Here is an 11439-nt window from a genome sequence, read left to right on the forward strand (position 1 = left end):
TATTACGGGAAATGCTTATAAAGTGTTTTTCCCTGCACTTACTACTGCATTAAGGCTTCACTTCCTGGATAACATGGTGATGTCACTTCCTGGATAAAATGGTGATGTCACGACCCGACTCCCAGAGCTGTGCGGGCTGTGGCTGCTGGAGAGGATGATGGCAGGAGGACACTGAGGGACCCAGGGCACTGGAGGGACACTGAGAATCCCCCTGCCATCATCCTCTCCAGCAGCCCCAGCCCGCACAGCTCTGGGAGTCGGGGCGTGACATCACCATTTTATCCAGGAAGTAACATCACCATGTTATCCAGGAAGTGACATCACCATGTTATCCAGGAAGTGACATCACCATGTTATCCAGGAAGTGAAGCCTTGATGCAGTAGTAAGTGCAGGGAAAAAGCACTTTATAAGCATTTCCCGTAATAAGTGTATATTGGTGATTTGTATAACTTTTGGGGGGCAATACAATACTTAAATAAAAATTTTTGCCAGACTTCTCCTTTAATTCTAGTGGCTAGATGTCAAAAAGGCAGGGCCTAGAACAGATTTGGAAACCTTCGGCCCTCCAGCTGTTGCAAAACTACAATTCCCAAGCTAAAGCTTTCACTGTCCAGGCAAGATGGTAATTGTAGTTTTGCAACAGCTGGAGGGCTGAAGCTTCCCCATCCCTGGCCTAAAGCATCTGTGCCCTAGGCCTGCAGCGCATCTCACCTCTTCAGCGGCTCACGGTAATCCATCCCAGAGGAGTGTCTAAGAAGATGAAGGGTGGGGAAGAAGATAGAGGCACTGCAGACCTAGGGCATGGATTTTCTAGTCCCTACCTCATTAATACTGCAACACAGGAATAAAAGTTATTTTTTGTGCAGGTACCAGCACCAGGAGAGAAGTGGACCAGATATGGATCAGCGCTGGCAATGCAACAGTACCGGCAGAAATGTGTGGATTTTTATACAGTCGATATTTTCACCATTTAGTGCCTCTAGGCCCCTTTTAGATTTAGGCCATGTTCACACATGGCGGTAATCACGGCCGTTGTTGCAACGGCTGTGATTAGTATGGAACTTACGTAGTGCTGCAGACACATAGTATACACTCCGGCTAATGAATAGCGGCTGCAGAAAACCCTGTCGGTTCACACAATGGAGCGTGCGGCTCTGGTCGCATGCTCCATTGTGTGCAGTGGAGAGTTCTGATGCGGGCGCGCACAGATGCGCCCGCATCAGAACTCATCAATGCTAAAGATCATCTGGCCATTACTACAGTACTGGCCGGGATGATCTTTTCTAAGACCGTCCGTTTCGTGAACTGGCCGGGTCACGGAACGGCCAGTCTCAAACAGCGTCTGAACATAGCCTTACATAGCCTATATGCACCAAATTTTTTTTCACAATTTTGGTTTCGAAATACACTGACTAGCTGGTGTACCTTATTCTTCCATCAAGTAAAAAAAAATGCTGCGGAAGCATATAGCATTGCTTACCTGTCTGCTCCAGTTCTGAAAACAAAAACTATTTGTTTTGGGTTCTTAGTTCTGTATTTTGTTGCTGATACAATTTTCCGATGCCCAAATTTCTTTTTAGGCCACATTCACGCTTGGCCCAAAACTTTTTTTTTATTAATCCCAGCCGTTGTTGCCGATTTGCAACAATGGCTGATATTAATAGAAAATTTACATTGTGCTGCAGTCTATGGAATCACGGCCGGAGTGTATACACATAGTATAGTATACATAGTGACAGCTCACACAATGGAGACAGCGGTGTAGCTACCATAGAGGTAGGGTAGGCAGGTACTATGGGGCCTGAGCAGGAGGAGGGGCCTGGGGATGCACAGGGAAAATAAAAGTCATCCTGTGTCCTTCTGCTTTACCCCTTATGTACTGCAGTGTGTAAGTGACCAAGTGTTCACAAACATGCTGCAACATAAAAAAGGGTTAATATGCAGAGGACAAGGAGATCTCTGTTTCACTCCTCTAACAACCCCTGACCTCTGTTCTCTGGCTGCTGCAATCAAGTAGGAAAATGTGCAGACCTCCGTGCGGAGGTCAGGGGTTATCAGTGCAGGAGCAGTGAAGCAGAGGTCCCCTTGTCTTCCTTTTTAAATCTTTTTTGTGTTGCAGCATGTAAGTGAACTTTGGATCACTTACATGTTGCAGTACTTAAAGGGTTAAGAAGAAGGTAGTCTGCTCCTGCACCTATGTATTTACCCATAAGGGCTCCCAATGGGCCCTTATAGTTAAATACAGTGGACAGCAAGCTCTGCCCGTCACTCTTGAAGCTGCTTCTGCCTCTGGTCACAAGAGATTTTAGTTTTTGATCTAATCACCGAGCCTATATATATATATATATATATATATATATATATATATATATATATATGCAGTACTTTGTGTTGTGCGTAGGGGAGGGGGGCCCCCATACAATTGTTAGCTATGGGGTGCCATGAATCCTAGCTACGCCCCTGAATGGAGAGTGCAGCTCTCGACGCACTTTCTTTTGTGGAAAATGGTGAATTGGGTTAAATAGAAATGAAGTTTATCTGGCCGGTACTGCAGTACCAGCCGGGATAAACTTCACTGACACCGGTTGTTCTGTGACACGGCGGGTTATAGAACGATCAATGTCATATGTTGTGTGAATGTGGAATTAAACTGTCTTGAGATATGCCAGGGGTATCAATCAGCCTAAACACTTTGATATATGTCGTGCACTCTATAACATATAGATTAGTAATTTATTAGCAAAAAAAGCAAAGTCCTGCCATTTTTAAAATCTGGAAGCCGGCAGGGGAGAATTTGATCAGAAATTTGAACTTACCTCTCCCTGTGCCCGCAGTGAGCGGCAGCACTGGCCTCAGGACCCCCCCCCCCCCCCCCCCCGGAAAGCATTTTCCCCTTAGTTGTGATGACGTGATGCCTCTCCTGGCTGATGGACTGGTCGCTCAGCCAATCAGTGACTGGAGCAGTGTCCCGCCCCAGTCACTGACTGGCTGAGCGGCCAGTCCACCAGCTGGGTTGTGATATGTCAGTGCCGGAGATCCCAGAGCTGATGATCCCATAAGCTGATGTCCCTATGTCTGCCCCCTCTCCTCTGTCCCCTGCCGCTGTCACAATCTTGTGACAGTGGCAGGGGAGAGAGGGGACAGAGCGCACAGCCACGCGCCCCAGAGCGCGCCCTGCCTTCCCTCCGGCCCCCCGCCGGCCCCCATAACCAGGAAACCGGAAGCCTCAGGCTACCATCGGGGCTCTGTGATCACTTTGCAGAGCCCCGATGGATACCAGACAGAATTCAGAGGGAGAATTCTCTGTCAGAAGCCCTCTAGATGCTGCGGTCGTGCTGACCACAGTATCTATAGGGTTTACTCTCAGCACCGGAGTGCGGCGTTGCAGTGGTTCCCCGGCTATCACTGACAGGCACAGCTTCTACACCTGTGTTATCCTTGATGGTAACACAGCGGCGGGAGGGGGTTAAACAGTTTTAGAAAATCTGAGCCAATGGAATTACTTTAAAAATATCCAAACTATTTTTTTTTATTTAATTTTGCAGTTTAATTATCACATTTATTAACCAGGTTTCTAAGGCCTTATTAGCAGGTGCGCCGTAATGTGCCCTTTAATAGTCGCTGTAATAATGTACCTTTAAATGCATGAATTCCATTGACTCGCGGTGACACCCGCTGAATCCTCCAGTGATATTAATAACAGTAAAAAAAGGAGACAAAAGTTTTAGTGCTTATTGAGCCTTTATTAAAAATTCACTTTTCCCGAAGAATGATATTCTCCCAAATGAATCCACAATAATTTCTAAGGAGATACCAATCTATTTTAAGCATATAATTACATGCCGGGCTCACTATTGAATAAGGCATGAGAAGAGGCTTAATAGGGAAGGATGTAATATCCTGCTATGCAAAATGTTTGAAATTAAATAATAACACAGGCGTTTTTTTTTTGTTTTTTTTTTACAATTACTCATCAATGCCCTGGAAAGAGGACGGCGTGTACTATGTGCATCCTGTTACTGTGAGAGGCAAGGAGAAGACTGACCAAATGTTTCCCTCATTAGTGTTTGTGCTATTGGTGGAACATTGGCTTCCTGTTTTGCTTCTATCTGCTAGCACTGATTGTTGCTATGTTCAGTCATACTACTCACTATCTTTATAGGTGCAGGGCTACATGATGTGACCGATAAGAGGTGTAGACGGTAAACCCTTGTGGGCAGGGTCCTCTCTCTCCCTGTCCCAGTATGTCATTGATTTATATATTATGTTTTTTAACCTGCCCTGGAATGAACTCTTACATAGCTCTGTTACATTTATCAAATATCGGCCAAACAGGTAATATCGCCCTATGAAATGCTGCGTTTACATAGAGCGATAATACGCCCAATCAAACGATTAACGTTTTTAAAGTAACAATATGTTTTTTATAACGATCAGCGTTTAGACGGAACAATATATCATTTGGAAAATTCATTATTGCGATCATTTTAAGATCGCTTAAGCCTATCTCACACATATGGTAAATCGGTGAAAGACTGTTTACACGAAGCGATCTGCGAATTTTTAGCAAACGACCAATGACGATTTGAGAACATGTTGAAAGATCAAAATGAATGATTTCTCACTCATCGCTTGATCGTTTGCTGTGTTTACACATGCCGATTATCGCTGAAATGCGATCGTTATCGCGAGATTTCGAACGATTATCGTTCTGTGTAAACGCAGCATAACATAGCCAATGATCAGTTGACGAACAAGCAAATTTATTGGTCGGCTAATCGCTTCTTTTTGACAGGTTAGGAATTCATTGTTTGTCAGCCACAAATCTCCCCCTGTTATAGGGGATGCGCAACCGACACATGGCCAGCATGACTGATCCAACGATTGTTTGTGCAGGCCAAACCACGCAATCTCCCTAAAAAGCTCTGTAATTGGGCGCTAATTAGAGATGAGCAAACTGAACTTCCAGAACCGAGATTTTTTCTGAAATTTGCAAAAATTTTGCTTTGGTACTGAACTGAACTTTTTGCAAAGTTCAGAACAATTCCGGAAAAATGGTGGTCGTACTTCTAATATACAATAAAAAGGTGTTGTTTTTTTTTTTTTTTACCCGTCCGCACTCCCCCACTGCCCTCTTCCAGGTCTCCGGTGTCTCCAGCAGCCTCCAGCCCCTTCAGCCAATTACAGGACAGTACAGCTGCCAGTGATGTGCTCAGCGGGCTGTCCCTCAACAGCCTGGAAAAAAAAGTGACATCCTGTTCAGCCAATCATTGGTCGCACCGCTTCCATAAGAAGGTCCATAACACATATGAGCGAATTTCGAGCACATTCTGCTTCGTCCCAAACCCAAAGTTTAGGCATTTGGTTATAGTGGGTAAAGTAGTTGGTTGAAGCCCTAAGGCTGACTGGAAAACATGGATACAACCATAGGACACCACCTCACAATGTATCTTTTTGGCTATTTTTTACGCCAAAATAATATCCGTTGTTTGAAAACAGCGGCTGTTTTTGTGGAATAGTCAAACGGCCAAACAAAGGACACTGTGTGGTCGTGGCCATAACCTGTATCCATGTTTTCCAAGACTCCCCAGGGCTGCAGATAGATAGATAGATAGATGACAGATAGATATCTAGATAGATAGGAGATATGCTGCGTTTACACGTAACGATTATCGTGCAAAATTGCGCGATAACGATCTAATTTGAACGATAATCATACGTGTAAACACAGCGAACGATCAAACGACTAGCGAGAAATCGTTCATTTTGATCTTTGAACATGTTCTCAAATTGTCGTTGCTCGTTCGCAAAAAATTCGCTGATCGTTCCGTGTGAACAGTCGTTCGACGATTTAACCAATGTGCGAGATAGGCTTAAGCAATCGCAAAACAAATTTTCCGTACCATATATCGTACCGTCTAAACGCTGATCGTTATGGAAAAAAAATCGTTACTCCGACATCATTAATCGTACGATCGGGCCAATTATTGTTTCATGTAAACGCAGCAATAGATAGATAAATAAATGATAGGAGATAGATAATAGATATATGATAGATAGATAGATAGATAGATAGATAGATAGATAGATAGATAGAAAGATAGATAGATCTACAGATCTTTTGTAACTTGTAACATCAGGACGAGTTCTGCTAGGATATCACACATCCCCTCAGATAGGATACACTGTAAATATTCACTGCCAATAAAAATTAGAACCATAAGTAGAATAATAAAAAATTGGACAGAACGCAGCATGTTGCCCCATTTCTAGCTACAATGTGAATAAAACATGGGTTTAAAAGACACTTTGTTATCTACCTCCTATGAAAACCTCATTATGCACACACCGGTGTATTGTGAATGAAGAGATTTGCCAGCAATGAAGTGCACAGTGATGGTAGAGATGCGTCCATTGTGTATCTCTAAGACTGAGCTGCCTATATACAATGAAGATTATCTCTATATATTACATATAGGCTTCTTCTCCCCATACACACATGCAGCTAATGGAGAGAAAATCCAGGGCCTGTAGCTTAATGAACCTTTAAATCAGAGGTCGCTGACCTGAATGACCTCCCTGACCCTGATATAACACATAATGAGACTAATGGTTTTAGTACATGCCCAGAAGAGACTTCATTAATTGCCGGTCAATAATACCGACCAGACGTAGTCGCAATGTTGTTTCTCTAAATAACGCTCAATGAATGGATTTATGCACACTTGGGTTTGTTGTTTCCTTAGGTGAAAAAAAAAATCCTAGTTTCCAGAAATTCCTTGCTGAATAGTAAACATGTTAGAACGTCCCAATAAAAGTTCCTGGCGGTGGATGAGAGTATTTGCAGAAGTGCAGAATAGACGGCTAAGTGGAAAGATTTCTTGTGGAAACGTCTATGTGAAAGGACATAGAAACAAGCTGGTACCGGTAACAGATAGTCAAGCCCGTGCAGGTGACCAGGTGATCCCTATCAAACCGAAATCAACGATAACCAAGGTGGCGCCATACCGCCCCATACAGAGGAGACCGCATTGCTTTCATTGTGTCTCAGAGGTCATTGAATACAACGCTATGAGGAAACACATAGAGGAATCTTTGGTGTATTGTCAGGTTTACAAAGGACAGGTTTCCCACAGCAGATTTGCATGCAAAAATAAAAAAAAAACAACCAAAAAACATAAGGGGAGATTTACACGGACGATATTCGGCCGAATCGACCCTATCCGGCCGATTATCGTTCCGTGTAATAAACACAGCGATCAGCCGATGATCGTTTTCATCGGCTGATCGTTGATATAGGTTTGGACCTATAATTGTCAGCCACCGACCGTGCATCGCTACATGTAATAGCAATACGCGGCCGGTGGCTGACGATTTGCAAAGTGCACACATTACCTATCCATGGTCCAGGGCTCCTCCTGCGCTCTCCTTCTCCCCGGGTCCCTCGTGCTGCAGATTTAGAGCGGCCTGTCTTAGCTGACAGGCCGCTCAGCCAATCACTGGCCAGGACCGCCGCAGCCAGTGATTGGCAGAGTGGACTATCAGTTAAGACAGGCAACGATAGCAATGCTGAGCCTTTCATAATGTCTAATCTAAGGGTCCATTTACATAGAAAATTGCACTGTAAACGTTTTGGATGGTCTAAAGGGAAAATTATAGGCCCTAAAGAAGTTTTTCAGCATTATCTGCTTTCTTCCACAAACAGCGCCACATGTGTCCTCAGGTAGTTAAAGGGGAGGTCTGGTGCCCTAAATTTTTTTTTTTAAATGAGGAAGTGACTGAATATACCAAACATGCACTTACCTCCCTGGCTCCAGCGCTGGGGTCCACTGCTGGCCCCTCCAGTTCCTGGTCCCCGGCCGCTTCCTGGTCTGAGCAGGAACCCGGGTCGTGACGTGTCAGCCCCACTCAGCCAGTCAGTAGTCGAGATGGGACCCCACTATGGCCCCACATCACAACCTGGTCCCCACTCAGACCAGGAAACTGTTGGGGGACCAGGAACTGGAGGGGCCAACAGCAGACCCCAGCGCTGGAGCCAGGGAGGTAGGTGCGTGTAGTTATGTTCAGCCACCTCCTTCCCGGCTCTTTTGAAAAAAATTCGGGCGCCGGACATCTACTTTAATAGTATCAAAACATGGCTCTATTCACGTCAATGGAGCTGAGCTGCAATACCGCACACAAACTGAGGACAAGAGTGGCGCTGTTTCTGGAAGAAAGCAGCTATGTGTTCTCCAATGTTTGAAGACCCCTTTACCCATTCAATGACTATTCCTGCAAAAAGCAGAAGTAGCTACTTATCCTGGGCCTCCATCCACACTTCATGGGATTAGGGAGGTGCTTTGCATATCCATCTTCTCAGTGAAGCATGAATGGTCTATATGCCTTAAGGGGATTAACTGGTTAATTTATATAAATTCGTAATTTACTTTTACTTAAAAATTTCAAGTCTTTCAGTACTTATCAGCTGCTGTATGTCCTGTAGGAAGTAATAATAATGCTTTTACTTGTATAGCACACACAGATTCCGCAGCACTTTACATAGTTTCACCAATTATTGCTTCCGGTCCCCACGCGAACACGGGGTACATACAAACTCTTTGCAGATGGGATTTGAACCCAGGACCCCGTGCTGCACCCTGCTGCCAGGAAGTGGTATATTCTTTTCAGTCTGACACAGTGCTCTCTGCTGCCACCTCTGTCCGAGACTGGAACTGTCCAGAGCAGAAGAGGTTTTCTATGAGGATTTGCTCCTGCTCATGGACAGAGGTGGCAGCAGAGAGCACTGTGTCAGACTGGAGAGAATACACCACTTCCTGCAGGACAGACAGCAGTTGATAAGTATGGGAAGACTTGAAGTAAATTACAAATCTATATAACTTTTTGAAACCAGTTCATTTAAAATAATTTTTTTTGCCAGAGTATAAAAATTAACCCCTTGTTGAAAAATTTTAAAGGTGTTCTCCAGCCTGTGGCTCTCTTGCTGTCGCAAAACTACAACTCTCATCATGCCCAGACAGCCGAAGGCTGTCTGGGCATGATGAGAATTGTAGTTTTGCAATAGCAAGAGAGCCGCAGGCTGGAGAACACTAGTAGGAATGTCCCTTTAAATCGGAAACAAATGCTAATTGTAGCTCTAATTGTATAAGTACTTACAGATTTAACTAGACTTTGAACAGACATTTTGATAAACAGGAGACAATTCATCAATGCAATGATCCTCCCTGAAAATCTTCTCTATTATCACCGGATCAATGCCGGAGCCAAATGTGCTGCACATGCGGAATATCTCCCTATTAATTCCCAACCTAAAAAAAAAAAAAAAAAAAAAAAAAAATTAAAAAATGTGCTGACTACCAGAAAAACAAGCCCCGGCTTTCACCATTCACGGCCGGAGCTCTCTCCCCGCCTTGGTTTCAGCGTTCGTCCACATTGTGCACCTGACAGTGATTGCAAAAGTTCTTAAAGGGTTTAGGAAATAAGGCGATAACAAAGACTAAAGTGTGAACAAAAGGAGCGGGGAAAAAAAAAAAAAAAAAAAAAAAAAAAAAAAGCCGCTCCTTCTGAAAGGGTTAAGATTTGTGACAGCCGAACAGGCTCATTATTCAGGAGGCGATGACCTCATCTGGGAAATATTTCTGTGTTGCAAACAGCAAGGATATTTCCTGATACCACCATTCACAATTGTGTCCGCGGTCATGTGACCCGACTTTGTACTTTGCAATACCATATAAGGTTATAATAGTGATCTAGTGGAAGCTTGTTTACAACTGAAGTACAGGGAGGAAACCCAGGAGTATGCCCCTAGAGGCCGCTAGCAGCTATTACACCCTCTTTTTTTTTTTTTTTTGCTAAAGCAAAGTTCCATTTACTGGTAAATATTGACAAAGTATTGTACAGGCGCTCACCACTTCTCAGCAAACAGTCAGCCTGGAGATTAGCTCGCTCGGTAGAGGCTTGTTTGGTTAGGTTGTTGATCTTTGATAAGACCTATTTCTTTTGTGAGATGCTTTTTTGTGTACAAAACATTTTATTCGGACCTAAATAGCCTATTCAGTCTTATCTTTTAGGAAAATATGAGGGAATAAAAAAGTTTTTTTTTTTTTTATGTGTGTGTCGACGTGTACAGAACATCAGACAGTTTCGGACATGTCGGTTATGTTTCTATAAATGTGCAAGCAACAGAAATTTATATAGACGGTGCAGCAGAGCTGAGTCAGGTGTGGTGGGGCTGAGTTTGTTGTGAATATATATATGTGAGCTGAGTCAAGTGTGGCGGAGCTGAGTTTGTTCTGAGTGTATATATACTGTATACTCAGAAGAAACTCAGCTCCACCACACCTGACTGAGCTTTGCTGCAACGTGTGTGTGTGTGTGTGTGTGTATATATATATATATATATATATATATATATATATATATATATATATATATAAACACTACTACTACTACTACTGAATCAAGTGTGGCGGTTTGGTCCTAGTGTGTGAAATAACTATGCATAAACCATGTGTGAATATATATATATATATATATATATATATATATATATATATATATATATATACATATAATGATAAATTAGACAAGATAGAATAAATCTATTTTTTTTTTAAGTATCGTACTGGTGTCAAAAAGTTAAACAGATTAGTAAATGACTTCTATTTAAAAATCTCCAATCTTCCAGTACTTATCAGCTGCTGGACGTGCTGTATTCTTTCCAGTGTGACACAGTGCTCTTTGCTGCCACCTCTGTCTGTGTCAGGAACTGTCCAAAACGGTAGCAAATCCCCATAGAAAAACGATCTTGACAGTTCCTGACATGGACAGAGGTAGCAGCAGAGAGCACTGTGTCAGGCTGGAAAGAATACACCACTTCCTGCAGGACATCCAGCAGCTGATAAGTACTGGAAGGCTTTTTTTTAAGTAGAAGTAATTTACAAATCTTTATAACTTTCTGGGACCAGTTGATTTAAATAGTTTTTCTTCGGAGAACTTATTTAAAGAAGCTCTATCATAGTAGAAAATATTCTTAGCAGAAACTGATATACTACATAGAGGGGAGCACAATACTACTACTAGTCCCTCAACTAAATTGCATGACCATGTGTTTTCTATAGAGACAAGGAAGTAAGCGGCTGCCAGACACCTCATTTCTCCTAAGAAGAATAAGCTTAGGGTTGTAGCTATCCAGCTGCTCATTCTTCTCTCTGCAACATTGTTAGTCAAGGGATGGAGGCCACCGTATACATTAGATGGTTGATCAGTGCCACTGAAATTGGCTGGTTCGGATGATGAGAATACTCTGATGTAAATGGCCAGCATTAAAGGGGTAAGGCCCGGCATCAGCACAGGGCTTACCCGGGCAAGTGCTGGGGCCCCAAAGAAAGAGAGAGAATCAGAAGAAAGAGAAAGAGCAGGATCTGCACAGACAGAGAGAG

Source organism: Dendropsophus ebraccatus, chromosome 2, assembly GCF_027789765.1.
Source record: "Dendropsophus ebraccatus isolate aDenEbr1 chromosome 2, aDenEbr1.pat, whole genome shotgun sequence".
Lineage (NCBI taxonomy): Eukaryota > Metazoa > Chordata > Amphibia > Anura > Hylidae > Dendropsophus > Dendropsophus ebraccatus.